The sequence below is a fragment of the Homarus americanus genome, unplaced genomic scaffold (genome assembly GCF_018991925.1).
Source record: "Homarus americanus isolate GMGI-L3 unplaced genomic scaffold, GMGI_Hamer_2.0 scaffold23578, whole genome shotgun sequence".
NCBI lineage: Eukaryota > Metazoa > Arthropoda > Malacostraca > Decapoda > Nephropidae > Homarus > Homarus americanus.
In genome coordinates, this window is record NW_024733231.1 from 2493335 (window position 1) to 2506101 (window position 12767).

A 12767-nucleotide genomic window follows, 5' to 3' on the forward strand; every position below is an offset into this window, starting at 1 on the left:
GTAGGTCACGATGACACTGATGTACTGGGGGACTTTGGTCCTGGGACGCGGGGGGGAGCACACATTCCTAATATGGCTCGAGCGTTGTCCAGGGTCGTCATGCTTCTGATTGGAAGACTGTGGGCGGCCCTCACTGGTGGAAGGGCGCTGAAGCTTCCGCCGACGCTGTCCCTTGGGTTTGTTGGTAGGGCAACACTTGTCATAGTGGCCCAGACGACCGCACACATTGCACTGGACGCGTTTAGCTGGGCACCGTACTGTGAGTGACCAGTGGCCCTTACGGTCACAACTGTTGCAGGTAGACTCAGCAGCTGGACACACCTGTGTTCCGTGCTGCTTACCACAGTTGTTACAAAATGAACCGGGCGTGGACGTGGTGGGCGAAGGCGTAGGAGCAGACTTCTTGTCCTTCTTGTACCGGGACACAGCGCGTACAACTGTAGGGGGAGCTCGGATGGCAGAGGTGGCACACCTGGCAGCCTCATAGGAGCGACATATCGTCAAAACATCCTTAAGAGAAGAGGAAGAGTCGAGGGAGGTGAGGCGTTGGACAAGTTCCTCGTCCTTAACACCCATCAGGATCACCTGCTTCAACTGGGTCTCCTCGCACTGCTGGTGGTTACCTGGGCATATATCTACCTCTTCCGAGGCTCTCTTGAGTCGTACATAAAAGGCGTCAAAAGTCTCGCCCTCCATCTGTCTGCAGCTAAACAATTCCCTCCTGCGCAGTGCTTCATTCTGCTGTCCTTTGATGTGCCGTTGTAGAATGTCCAGTACCTCCTCTACAGACAACGACGAGGTCGGAGGTACCTGCAACGTATGTTCCAAGACACGCTGAATTTCCAAGGACAGGCACATACGCAGCTGGATGAGTCGTTTAGGCTGTGACAAACTCTGGAGATCCACCATTGTAGAATAATCAGTCCACCGTCGCCGCCATTCACGAAAAGTCTGGAAATTCACATCAGGCTTCAAGATGAACGGTGTTTGAGCAGCTGCTTTAGGTGGGGCTGGTGGGCGTGAAGAGAGCAGTGATGAGGCATCTGAAGCAGTCAGTACCGAGGCAGTGTTAGAGCCAGGGGCTTGGTTAACAGTGAGGCGAGATATCAAGGCTTCAAACCGTGCACTGTCTTCCAATCTCTGTTGGTGGTCTCTCTCTGCCTCTGCTTGCCTTGTGCGTTCATCTTCCGCACGTCTGTTAGCTTCATCCTCGCACCTTTCATCTCTCATAAACTTCAATAAAGCAATTATCTCTGGAGACAACGCTGAATATCGAGGTGAAGGGCTGCGCGATGTTGTGGGAGCTGGAGCATCATGGTCAGCCTGGTCATCATCTCTACGGAGCTATCATCCGACTGACTCATCCGGGCGCTGGCTCCACGATTGCGTAAGGCACGAGACATAACTACTTCATCTATGTACTGTGTCTAAATCAGTGTTGACCGGTCAGCCCGTCGTATCAACAAGATTTCAGACAAAAAATTAATTAAATACACAGATAAGTAGATTATATATATAAAATATATATAAGGGAATCGCCGATGTCAGTGAGTGTGTGTGCGGGGCGGGCGATAGCGTCTCGCCATGAGGGGCCTCGAGCTGTGAGGGGGTGTGGAGACACGAGGAGCGTCAGTTACCCTCGAGGCATGACGAGAGGTGGATGTGAAAAACGTTACTCCTTACAAATGCCCAGAACATGCCGTGTACCTTGGGAATCCTTTAGAACAAGGTCACACATTTATGGCACGAAACACACAATGCACTAAACACTTCACAGACAATCACTGTCACTGACACTGCTCAAAGTTGCTAAATTCTTCGAGGATGGGTGGTGGGCAGCGGTTGGTTGACACAGGGAAGGAGTCCGTAAGCCGGCTTTCCACAAACTTTGCACTGTCACTCGAAATTATCCAGTAAAACCGGTTCACTGCGCCATGTTCGTGTTCTGGGTATTAAGTTCTATATACAGGAGCGAACACAAACACCTGTATGGTTTTGTAGGTTCAATTTACTGGATAAGAGATATGTACACAAGGGGAGTAGCGCTCCTCAACCTGTCTGCTGGTCAACTGCTTTATAGACGACGTATGGTAAGTGATACATTAGCAGCTTCCATACGTCGCCAGGCACATTAATTAAGCATGTGGGACATTGATAAATACATTGCCACACGCTACTAGCTAGGCTAAATAAATAATACATAAATGGAGCACATACATAAATTACATAGCATAATATAAATACAGCATACAGAATATACATACACCCCGAAAAGTCAATAATCTACTTTCCCGAAAAGTAGATAATCTACTTTTCGGGAAAGTAGATAACCAACTTTCCCGGAAAGTAGATATTTCCCACTTTCTATGATACAAATTCCCCGTTTTCTATAATAAGTAGATAACCAACTTATCCTGAGTTAACAAGGGTGTATGCTTAGTTGGTCCTGCAACTTGCGACAACTGGGAGGGACGGTGCTGAGAGAACTCGGAGGGACGGTGCTGAGAGAGCTGGGAGGGACGGTGCTGAGAAAACTGGGAGGGACGGTACCGAGAGAACTGGGAGGGACGGTGCTGAGAACTGGGAGGGACGGTGCTGAGAAAACTGGGAGGGACGATGCTTGGAGAATGGAAGGGACGATGCTGGAGAGAATTGGGAGGAATGGTGCTGGGAGAACTGGGAGGACGGTGCTGTGAAATCTGGGAGGACGTTGCCTGAGAGAACTGAGAGGGACGGTGCTGATAGAACTGGGAGGGATGGTGGTGATAGCACTGGAAGGACGGTGCTGAGAGAACTGGGAGGGACGGTGCTGAGAAAACTGGGAGGGACGGTGCTGAGAAAACTGGGAGGGACGGTGAGAGAACTGGGAGGACGGTGGTGATAGAAATGGGAGGACGGTGCTGAGAGAACTGGGAGGGACGATGCTGAGAGAATTGGGAGGAATGGTGCTTGGAGAACTGGGAGGGACGGTGCTGTGAAATCTGGGAGGGACGTTGCCTGAGAGAACTGGGAGGGACGGTGCTGATAGAACTGGGAGGGACGGTGCTGAGAGAACTGGGAGGGACGGTGCTTGGAGAACTGAGAGGACTGGTGCTGAGAGAACTGGGAGAGACAGTTCAGTTTTGGTCACCGTACTACAGAAGGAATATAGAATCCCTAGAAAGAATTCAGAGGAGAATGACAAGACTAATCCCGGACATTGGGAACCTTGAGTACAGACAGATTAAAGCGTCTTAACTTGAACTCCCTCGAGAGACGTAGAGTGAGGGGCGATATGATCGAGGTGTATAAATGGAAGTCAGGGTTAAAGAAAGGCGATATAAGAAAGGCATTTAAACTATCCTACCAGGAGCGAACTCGTAGCAATGATTTTAAAATAGACAAATTTATTTAGGCGCAAGATAGGTAAACATTGGTTTGGAAACAGAGTAGTGGATGAGTGGAACAAGTTACCAAACATCATCATTATCACGAACACGCTGGATAGCTTTAGGCAGATCATTTGTCATAGACCAGTAAATTAGGCAGAAGAGACAAATGTCTACTCGCACTCGCAACAAACTGCTGAATTTAACTAGTTAGTAGAGTTCTCCTCTTCTAAATACACTTCATTTACTGTTTTATTCATTCATATATTTATACATTTGTTCATTTAAACTATGCAGTCGAGAGTTTGTGTAAGTGTGTGTGAAGCCGATCTTGAGTTGTCACTATCAAACGGCTTCACATCTTCCATTATTGTAGGGCCAATATTGCCGTCTGCAGGGTCTGAACTGTTGGCTGCTAGTCATCTTAGTATGTGCAACAGGGGCTTGGAAAATTATGCTTATTTCTCTTCTCTGGACATTGTCAATCATATCTGCAACAAAACACACATAGTTTATTAGCTTCCACAGTGATATCTTATAGAAATAAACTAAAGCATTAAATTACATAACTCATCACTCAGTTATATTACTGACCACTATATTATATTTCAATATTAATTAAATAGAATGATAAAAAAACAGGGAAATGATGGTTAATCTTGACAAGCTATTTCTGTAAACATAAATAATATATATATTGTTCTGAGACTGTTACGTATTCTTCTTGCCATTCATTTAATAACCATATAGTATTTATTGCCCTATACCAAGTACAACAATGTTATTTCCCTGTGTGTTAAAAGGTCGCCACAGGTTTTTGTCCAAGCTGTATCAAGTAAGAAATGGTATAATGATTTACTAATATATATACATAACAAAAATACCATCAAAGCTGTTGGCCTCAGACGGTTTGGATCATCTCTGCCATCTCATGACACACACACACACACACACACACACACACACACACACACACACACACACACACACACACACGAGTCATACAATATTGGTCAGTATGATATAGGAGTTCATTTAAAGGCACAAACTTGGGAACAGACCATAGCGCTTCAAAAAAAAAAAAAGCCTGTCACACACCTTTGATTCAAAATGATTCCAACACACAAAATTCCGGAGTTTTATTAGAGAACATCATAACGGCAGCTGACACGAGAAGGGTCTAAAGATGTCATTGGAACCTAACCTAACCAAACCAAACCTAACCTAACCTATGGGTTTTTGTCCGTGTACCGTTCAGTATACAAACAAAATAAATCTCATTGCGGACATAAAAGTATATGGATATTATAATAGAAAAAAAACACATTAATAAACACAATCTTACAATAATATGTGAATTATCCCGAACTTAATATAATGTTTATGTGGTGTTATAAGACAGAGATACGTGGCACTATACTCGGTCATCACTTAGGTATTGTTGGTGTTATACTTTCATTCCCTCTCTACACATTCACTCATTCTCACTTTCATTCTTACTTTCTTTCTTTTTACATACTCACTAACTCACTCTGTATACACACATTCACTCTGTACACACTCATTCAGTCATTCTCACTCTCATTCACTTATTCAATATCACCTTTTCTCTACTAACTCACTGTCAAAGGATCGACTCTTTACCTAATCGTACGGTCTGTCTGTTCGCTGTCCCCAAGTTAATCAGTTTTCGTAAGTCATATCTGAGCTCAAGCAAATATTAACTTTTTCCAACCAGTTCAAATAAGATTATCCTCATGTGATAAGGATAAAGTCAGGGGCAAGTTTACATAGAGATGATTTACACACATTTCTATGTTATAAATTTGTCTGCTTTGTTTTCGCTGTTTTAGGACCGAGGGACATGTGTTTATGGTCCTAACTGTGTATAGCCTACATACTGTACATACGAGTATATATACATTTATATTTGTCTCTGTGTGCGACTCTGTTTCTCCACTCATCTTCCTCGTTATGTTAATCTGACAACAACTATTAATAGATAAAACATATCGTTGACTCGACTTGTATTATGTATTAATATTTCTAAGTTGGTCTATTACTGATACAAAGCTCTACTCGGTGAGGGTGTGGCGGGGATAACGTCCTCCCACTCACAACAGTCAGGATTTACCAGCTGTATACGATGCAGTGACAAGAGTTGAGACAGCACTCGCCTTCTGTCCTAAGTAGTGAAGTTGTTCGAGTGCCGGCCACACTTTCTTCTTGTGTCCTGAATACACATCATTCTGTGTGTTCTATCCACATCGCCCCCTACTGGGCCGTCAAGCCAATGAGACATATTCCAGCAACACAATTCTTCCATCCTCACTCATTCTGTACTCCGATCACTCACAGCAGACGTAGGAGGCGGCTAAGTCTGCTGTTTGAAAGATAATGAAGTTCCTACAACTGACGATCAAGGAAGGACTAATGAAAAGCCACACTAAGTATTACCCCCCCCCCCCTTCAGCCTTCCCTCTTATTCCTTGTTAAGTGACACGAGAGTAACCTGGCCGGCGGTGGGGGGGGGGAGGGGTGGGGGTGATATTCATGTCAAATGTGAAAGAAGACACTTCGCCTATGGTCGATCCCCGTATGGAAATGTTAATCATATTTACGTAATGAAGCAGAGATCAACCTTATCTTACTTGGTTAGGTTAGTTTAGGTTCAATTTCATTACTTTTTAATATGACTCTGTAAGGTTCTAGGTTAGGAGGTAGAGGCTTCTTACATGGTCCGAGTTGGTTTCAGACGACTTAACACGCTGTCAGTGTCCCACCCACCCTTCACCGTCTCCTCCCTTTACCCATATTGATCAGAAAACACATTTTGGGTAAGATTCGGGCATTTGTCCTCTTTCCTGTAACAATATGACCAAACTAACAATAAGGCGACCCAGTTGGGTTAATGAATGAACAACCTAATTTTTCTCCTTATACTCACTAAGGTATAAACACAGAAGGTACTATTGCTGAAATATTGTTTACCTGAAAATACACACCATTGTTTAGACCATTACTTATAAAACGTTCCATATTTACTGTCATTAAAAAGATACTTATATAATACCGTTACTACTTTTCCTTACACTTAAATCACTTTTGCCTTTTCTAATGACTGATTGACCTGACTGACCTAAGGTAGTCATGATGGTTATAGGTCACAACGCACCTTACGAGGCCAAGAGTGACTGAGACTTACACGAGATACTGCAACGTTTTCCCTGGATTATTTATGACGTAATTAATCAATACAAAAGTTAATTAGATAATTTTAGTAATTCATTATTTAAGAATTCTGTGACTAAAAAAACAAGGAATCATTTAATTACTCATTTGAAACGAAAGAAGATAGTGATGCACAGACGATGAACAGCCTAACCTAACCAAACCAAACCTAACCTAACCTAACCTAACCTAACCTAACCTCAACGTAATACATCAAGATGACATATTATGAAGATCAATATCAAGGAGACTAAACAAATTCGAAACAGTTGTAAAAAAAAATGTAAAAATGTAAATGAAAATGGATAGTGATTTCGTGGAGTGAAAACATGACTGGTTACACCCTTTTACGCGACACAAAAAGAATCACAACTTTTGATGTTATATGATGAAAATGAATAATAAATCACCGGATCAAAGAACTGGCAACACGAGGCAATCTCAAACGTCTGGTCAATGATTTCAACCAAGAACAGCAACAAAAACTGCATTAAAAAAAACTATCGTAGATGATAATTGACATAATAATGAACAGTACTTTATCTCCTGACATAATTACTTTTCACTCTTAAAGTCTTTTTAATTAAGTGTAACGCTAATTACTCTACACTTACTGAAACTGAAAGCTGTTCCCTGAGCTATGACGGTTCGTTGGGGGACAGTGTGAGTTAAGTAGACGAGTGGACAACATGGCCGGTAACTGCACTCGACCGCCTCACTTCTCCAATTTATAAAGCTGGGTAGTTTGGGAGTAGTGCCCCGGGATCCAACCAACGAACTCGTCCACCACAACCTGCTCTACACTTATTGCCAACCTCTATATCAACAAGTGTGGTTTGGGGTTAGGTTAAATCCAGTACCTCATTTCACACCTACAGCGAAAATTCAAGATGATATGTGATGTTTCAATGTTGAATTCCAGTAATACTATGAACCTTAAGTTTATTAATTATATGTTTTGGTTATTTATTCAGGTAAAGCATCCACCCTGTGAACCCCCCCCAGAGCCCCAACCTGTGTTACGTGTCATAAAAAAGGAATTGTGTTGGTAAATATTGTACTGTGTATCGTTGTTAATATATTCCATAAATTAACGTATGATAATTATAATGGGTGATATTAATTTAATACTCATATTGACTGGTGTATACAAATTATAGCAGCGAGAGAGAGAGAGAGAGAGAGCCAACACAGGTGACCCTCATGTTGAATAACCTTTCCTCTGACCTGACCTCAGTTCTGTGGCCTCATATGATTCTCAATTAAGCAGGTAAAGCATTGTTATTTTATCTATAAAGTTCAGAGCATATTTCTATTTTATTTTCCCGGTTCTGTGATGAGTAACTTTTTTGTTTTTTTTAATTAACCCATTAATTTTTAATAATTTACGTAATACCTGTTGCACTACTGTATCATATGCATGTAGCATATATGTACTGTAAATAAACCCGATCTATATTAACGTCTTGGTTTCATTGGCGCGTCCCATTAATATATAAATTTCTATATTTTAAGTAATATTATATTTTATTTCAAGAATTCTCCATGTCATTATTCCCCCCACCGAGTACAGTGACATTATTCTCAGAAAATCAAGTCACTGCGTTTATGAAATTAAGATATCTTACTCATTGGGCTAATTCAGTGTAATCTCGGGGCTGATATCTCCTACTCAAGGGGTTAAGGAGTTTTATTAAGAGTAAATATTCATTAATGCAATTTGCTCTTCTTCCATCTTCTATTCCTCCTCTCTCTCTCTCTCTCTCCCTTGGTCTCAAAGGAGTTGGAATCTATCCTCCAGTAAATCGATCCTGTAACTGGCGGAGATGGAGGAAGAGGAGGAGGAAGAAGAGGAAGAGGAGGAGGAGGAGGAGGAGGAAAAGGAAGAGGAGGAGGAGGAGGAGGAAGAGAAGGAGGAAAAGGAAGAGGAGGAGGAGGAAGTTAAACTGACTTTGGGAACGTGGTGTATGAAAAGGCCCAGAAGTACAGTAGAGGCGCCGTCACTAGACCCGGAGTGTATACAACCTACCCAAAGCATATAGTAAAATCCTTAATTAACAAACAAGAGAACAAGTACAGTGATATTTTTACTTCTTTATAATATATCATTAAGGTGACGCCTTAATATATAAAGATACACTTACAGTATATTAAAAACAGACCACAGAAGGCACTTATAAATGTAAACATCAAAATCATCTCGCCCACAAATTCTAACTCAAGGTAGTGTTGTTCTCAAAGGTTTTAAATTGCATATTGATAAATAATTAAGTTCATCATTTTGTCGTAGGTATCTTGTAACCTACGACAAATTGATGGTAATGTTTCTTACAGAGACACAAAGGCCAGTTGTTGAACAGTGAACTGACTCTCCTCACTGGATGATTCACTCGCTGAGGACAAAGGGATAATTGAATTGTGAACATTCATTTATTAATTAATTAAGGTATAAATATAACCCCAGGCAACACGAGGATAAACATCGATAATCCGCGCCATGAGTATTTGCTCCACTCACAGCGTAGTTTATGCTGTATAAGTGTATATAGTAGTATGTCATCAGTACCGAGGCCCCACTACTGACCTCCACACAGCCCCGGCAGCAACTGCTTACTCTATCCAACTCTGATTTCAGTAGACAGATGACCACACTCACTCGGTCATAAAGTTCTTAATTCTGAGTCCCTCAAAACTGTAGAAAAATATGCATACAGTCCTTTTGAAGATAACATTTAACCATAGTGTCTGTTAGGGCACTTAAGTGGGCTGTTCTTACCTACTTTGGATACTTTATACTGTACTGTATATTAAGCCATAGGCATGCGAGGAGACAGCGTGGCCGGCACTGCATTTGACCGCTTTCACTTCCCTAAATAGTACAGATGATCGAACCAACAATCCTTAGGACAGGAGGCAAACGCTGTGTCCAGTCAGCCACCGCACTTGAAAAATAACAAATGGTTTAGAACTCACAGGGAGGACAGCATTTCCGTGGGATTAATGAGAGACCATTTTCATCGCTACATTCTTCATATATATCAGTCATTATCCTCAGAGCCCTTGGCACTAGGAGTCATTCACACCAGATCATCAACACAGCAAACAACACCAGAACGGAAGCTTCCAAAACGACAACTAACATCATAGGACGATCAATGACCGGGCAAACACCTCTTTTTAGTAGGTGTCTGCAGAGCTCTGTGTGTTCCTTAACTAATGCTTCTGCTGCATCGAGAGAGAGAGAGAGAACGGCGCTGCCTTGATGCTCTTGATACTAAAGAACTTTCTGTAATCAAGAAGCAGCAGTAACAGAGTTTTACAAGGATTAGCTCACCCAGCAGCTAGACTTAACAGAAAATTAAGAATCATGTTTTTTAGTTCATCTGTGAGAAAGTTACTGAAAGCATTTATTCAATAGCGTTTAGTACAATGGCGTTCTTCACTTCATAAGAACGAAAATCAATACAAAAGTTTCATTCTAAGTCACTGATTAACCTAGAAGAGAAAACAACAGGATAAGTACAGTCGATAAAAAACTATCTGTACTTGGGGGGGGGGGGGCCGATGATTTCAGAATTAACACTGACTCCTGTTGTCTCGGTAGGGTTGCCAAAAATCTTCGTCCGTTGTGTCATCTATCTATCTAATATACTATAGGACTAGGCGTGTGTCTGTCTGTTTGTGTGTGTGTCTGTTCTGGGCAGCCGAAACGGCACAATCGTTTTTCATCAAACTTGGTGGAAAAATCGCAAAAAATTCGTAGAGTGGAACAAACCTGGTCCCATGTCGATGGTTTCTTTAGGAAGGCATTAATTAACAATTTTATTTACGATGGAAAACGAGGCAAGTCTACGGACTTAGCGCACCCTAATTAACCATGCACGTCTACGGACTTGGCGCACCCTCATTCGCTGTACGCTGTCAGCGGGACTGCGGTTCAAACTTTCACCGGGCACGAAGGGCCCGCGATCACTAGTATTATCTAAAACAAATTTATAATGCGTGTTCTTTGATTGACTGCACATACCAATAGTCATTATTTCTCACAATGAAACAAAAGACAGTGTTCAAAGTTGTCATGGCACCATATTTGGAGTCTCATTGTGTAAAGGAGACGTGAACTCAATGTCTATATGATCTAATGTCCTCAGTGTCAGGACAAGTAAAAATCAAATCTCCAAGATGAACCGCAAAACAAAAATTTATCAGGATTCGGAAGAATTACATTTTCTGAACGTTGGTGAACTTTTGTACATTATTTAGCGGCCTACTTAAAGGTTCACAGCTAACAGACCACCTGAGGTCTTTCTATCCACAGACACATCATTAACGTCTTCTCTATACTATAGGTTCCAAAAGTAGTATCTTGACACTTTAACTCCTAAACGAAAGCAGTGTGGTGAATCATTAGTATTAACGGGGAGGACATTTATCTCCTTATGTTTAGTAGTTAACGAAATAGTGTGAAGTTTAATTTTATTTACATTTATAAAATAGCGACGAGCTAAATTTGGTGAACTACACATGAAACTAAACAAAGAAACTACAAACATTATATATATATATATATATATATATATATATATATATATATATATATATATATATATATATATATATATATATATATATATATATATATATATATATATATATATATATATATAAATATATATATATATATATATATATACTGTCTCACTGTAAAAGTTAACAAGAGAAAGTGTCCTTGACGAACACTCGCCTGTGTTCAGTGTCAAGAGTCTCTCATGTTACTGAGACTTGGATGTTATATTTAGAAACTCTTCAAGAGTTTTGGGCACAATTACGAGGGACTCAACCCTCTTAATTTTCATGTTGAGGAAAGTCACTAAATCTTGGAGAGAGAATCTTTGTTGAAAACAAACACATTCAGGAATATGATGATAATGACAAAAAAACATACCAAAAACAATTCACCATCACCTAACTCACTCTAATGTTCTGAATAAAGTTAAATCAGGTGTTTACATCGCCTCTACGTCTTTATTCTTCCCGGGCGGCGGACAGGTGAGTGGGTGTGTCTGTCTGTTACTACTAACACATTATGAACCTGAACCACCAGTCTAACGTCACCTGTGGGACTCCCTGACACATCTTACTGTAACAGAACTTTGTTATTATTCTGCTGTTGTCACTACACCTCCTACTAGTTACAGGTCTTAATTAAGTGGACCTCAGTACTAAGTGGACCACAGTATTAAGTGAACCTCAATATTAAGTGGACCACAGTATAAAGTGGACCACAGTATTAAGTGGACTACAGTCACGAGTCCCATCTCAACCTACTGTAACATAGCCAGTGGGATTGTGCCCTTGAGAATTGGGACTCATTTGTAACTGTAACCCTTTAACATCAGACCCTAGCCTTAAGGGATAGGATAGGATAGGATAGGATAGGATAGGACAGGATAGGATAGGATAGGTTAGGTTAGGCTAGGTTAGGTTAGGTTATACCATGTTCGGTTCGGTTAACACTGTAGCTTGTCAACACTGAGTTCTATCCGACCTGTTATCTTTGAGTCGAGCACACGCATGGAACCCACACGGTAAACTGACATACATTCACACCTACACCCACCCACACACACACACCCACCCACACACACACACACACTCATGGATAAATGCGAAGGTGTATACACTAAATGAGACGACCAATACACACTATATTACTACAACACCTCCGTAATGAACATTTTGTCTAACCACGCACAAGCAACCTATTGTACTCGGGTCTGTCCACTGTCTCGTTCCTCAAGCGCACTCCTGCACGGGATCACGCACACCGCGCCTCCACACAGCCAGGCCGGCGCCTTCATTCACCCGTCATCACCGCTTTGAGGATGGGAGGAAGGCCTCTTGGACGCCGGTCATGTAAGGTACCCGAGACGGACTGTATTGGTGGTGTGAATTATGGTGGTGTGTTGTGAGTGATCACCTGAGATCTATACAGTACGTCTGATACCTTACTTGTGAAGCATGTGTATCAATGGTTATGATACGTTACATGTGAAGAAACTTTACAGAACAACTCCAGAAGAAAATTATTTATTTATGTAACTCACATGATTCACTAATGATATTAACATCATAGTTATATAACAAGAAGTGGCGCACACGTCACTT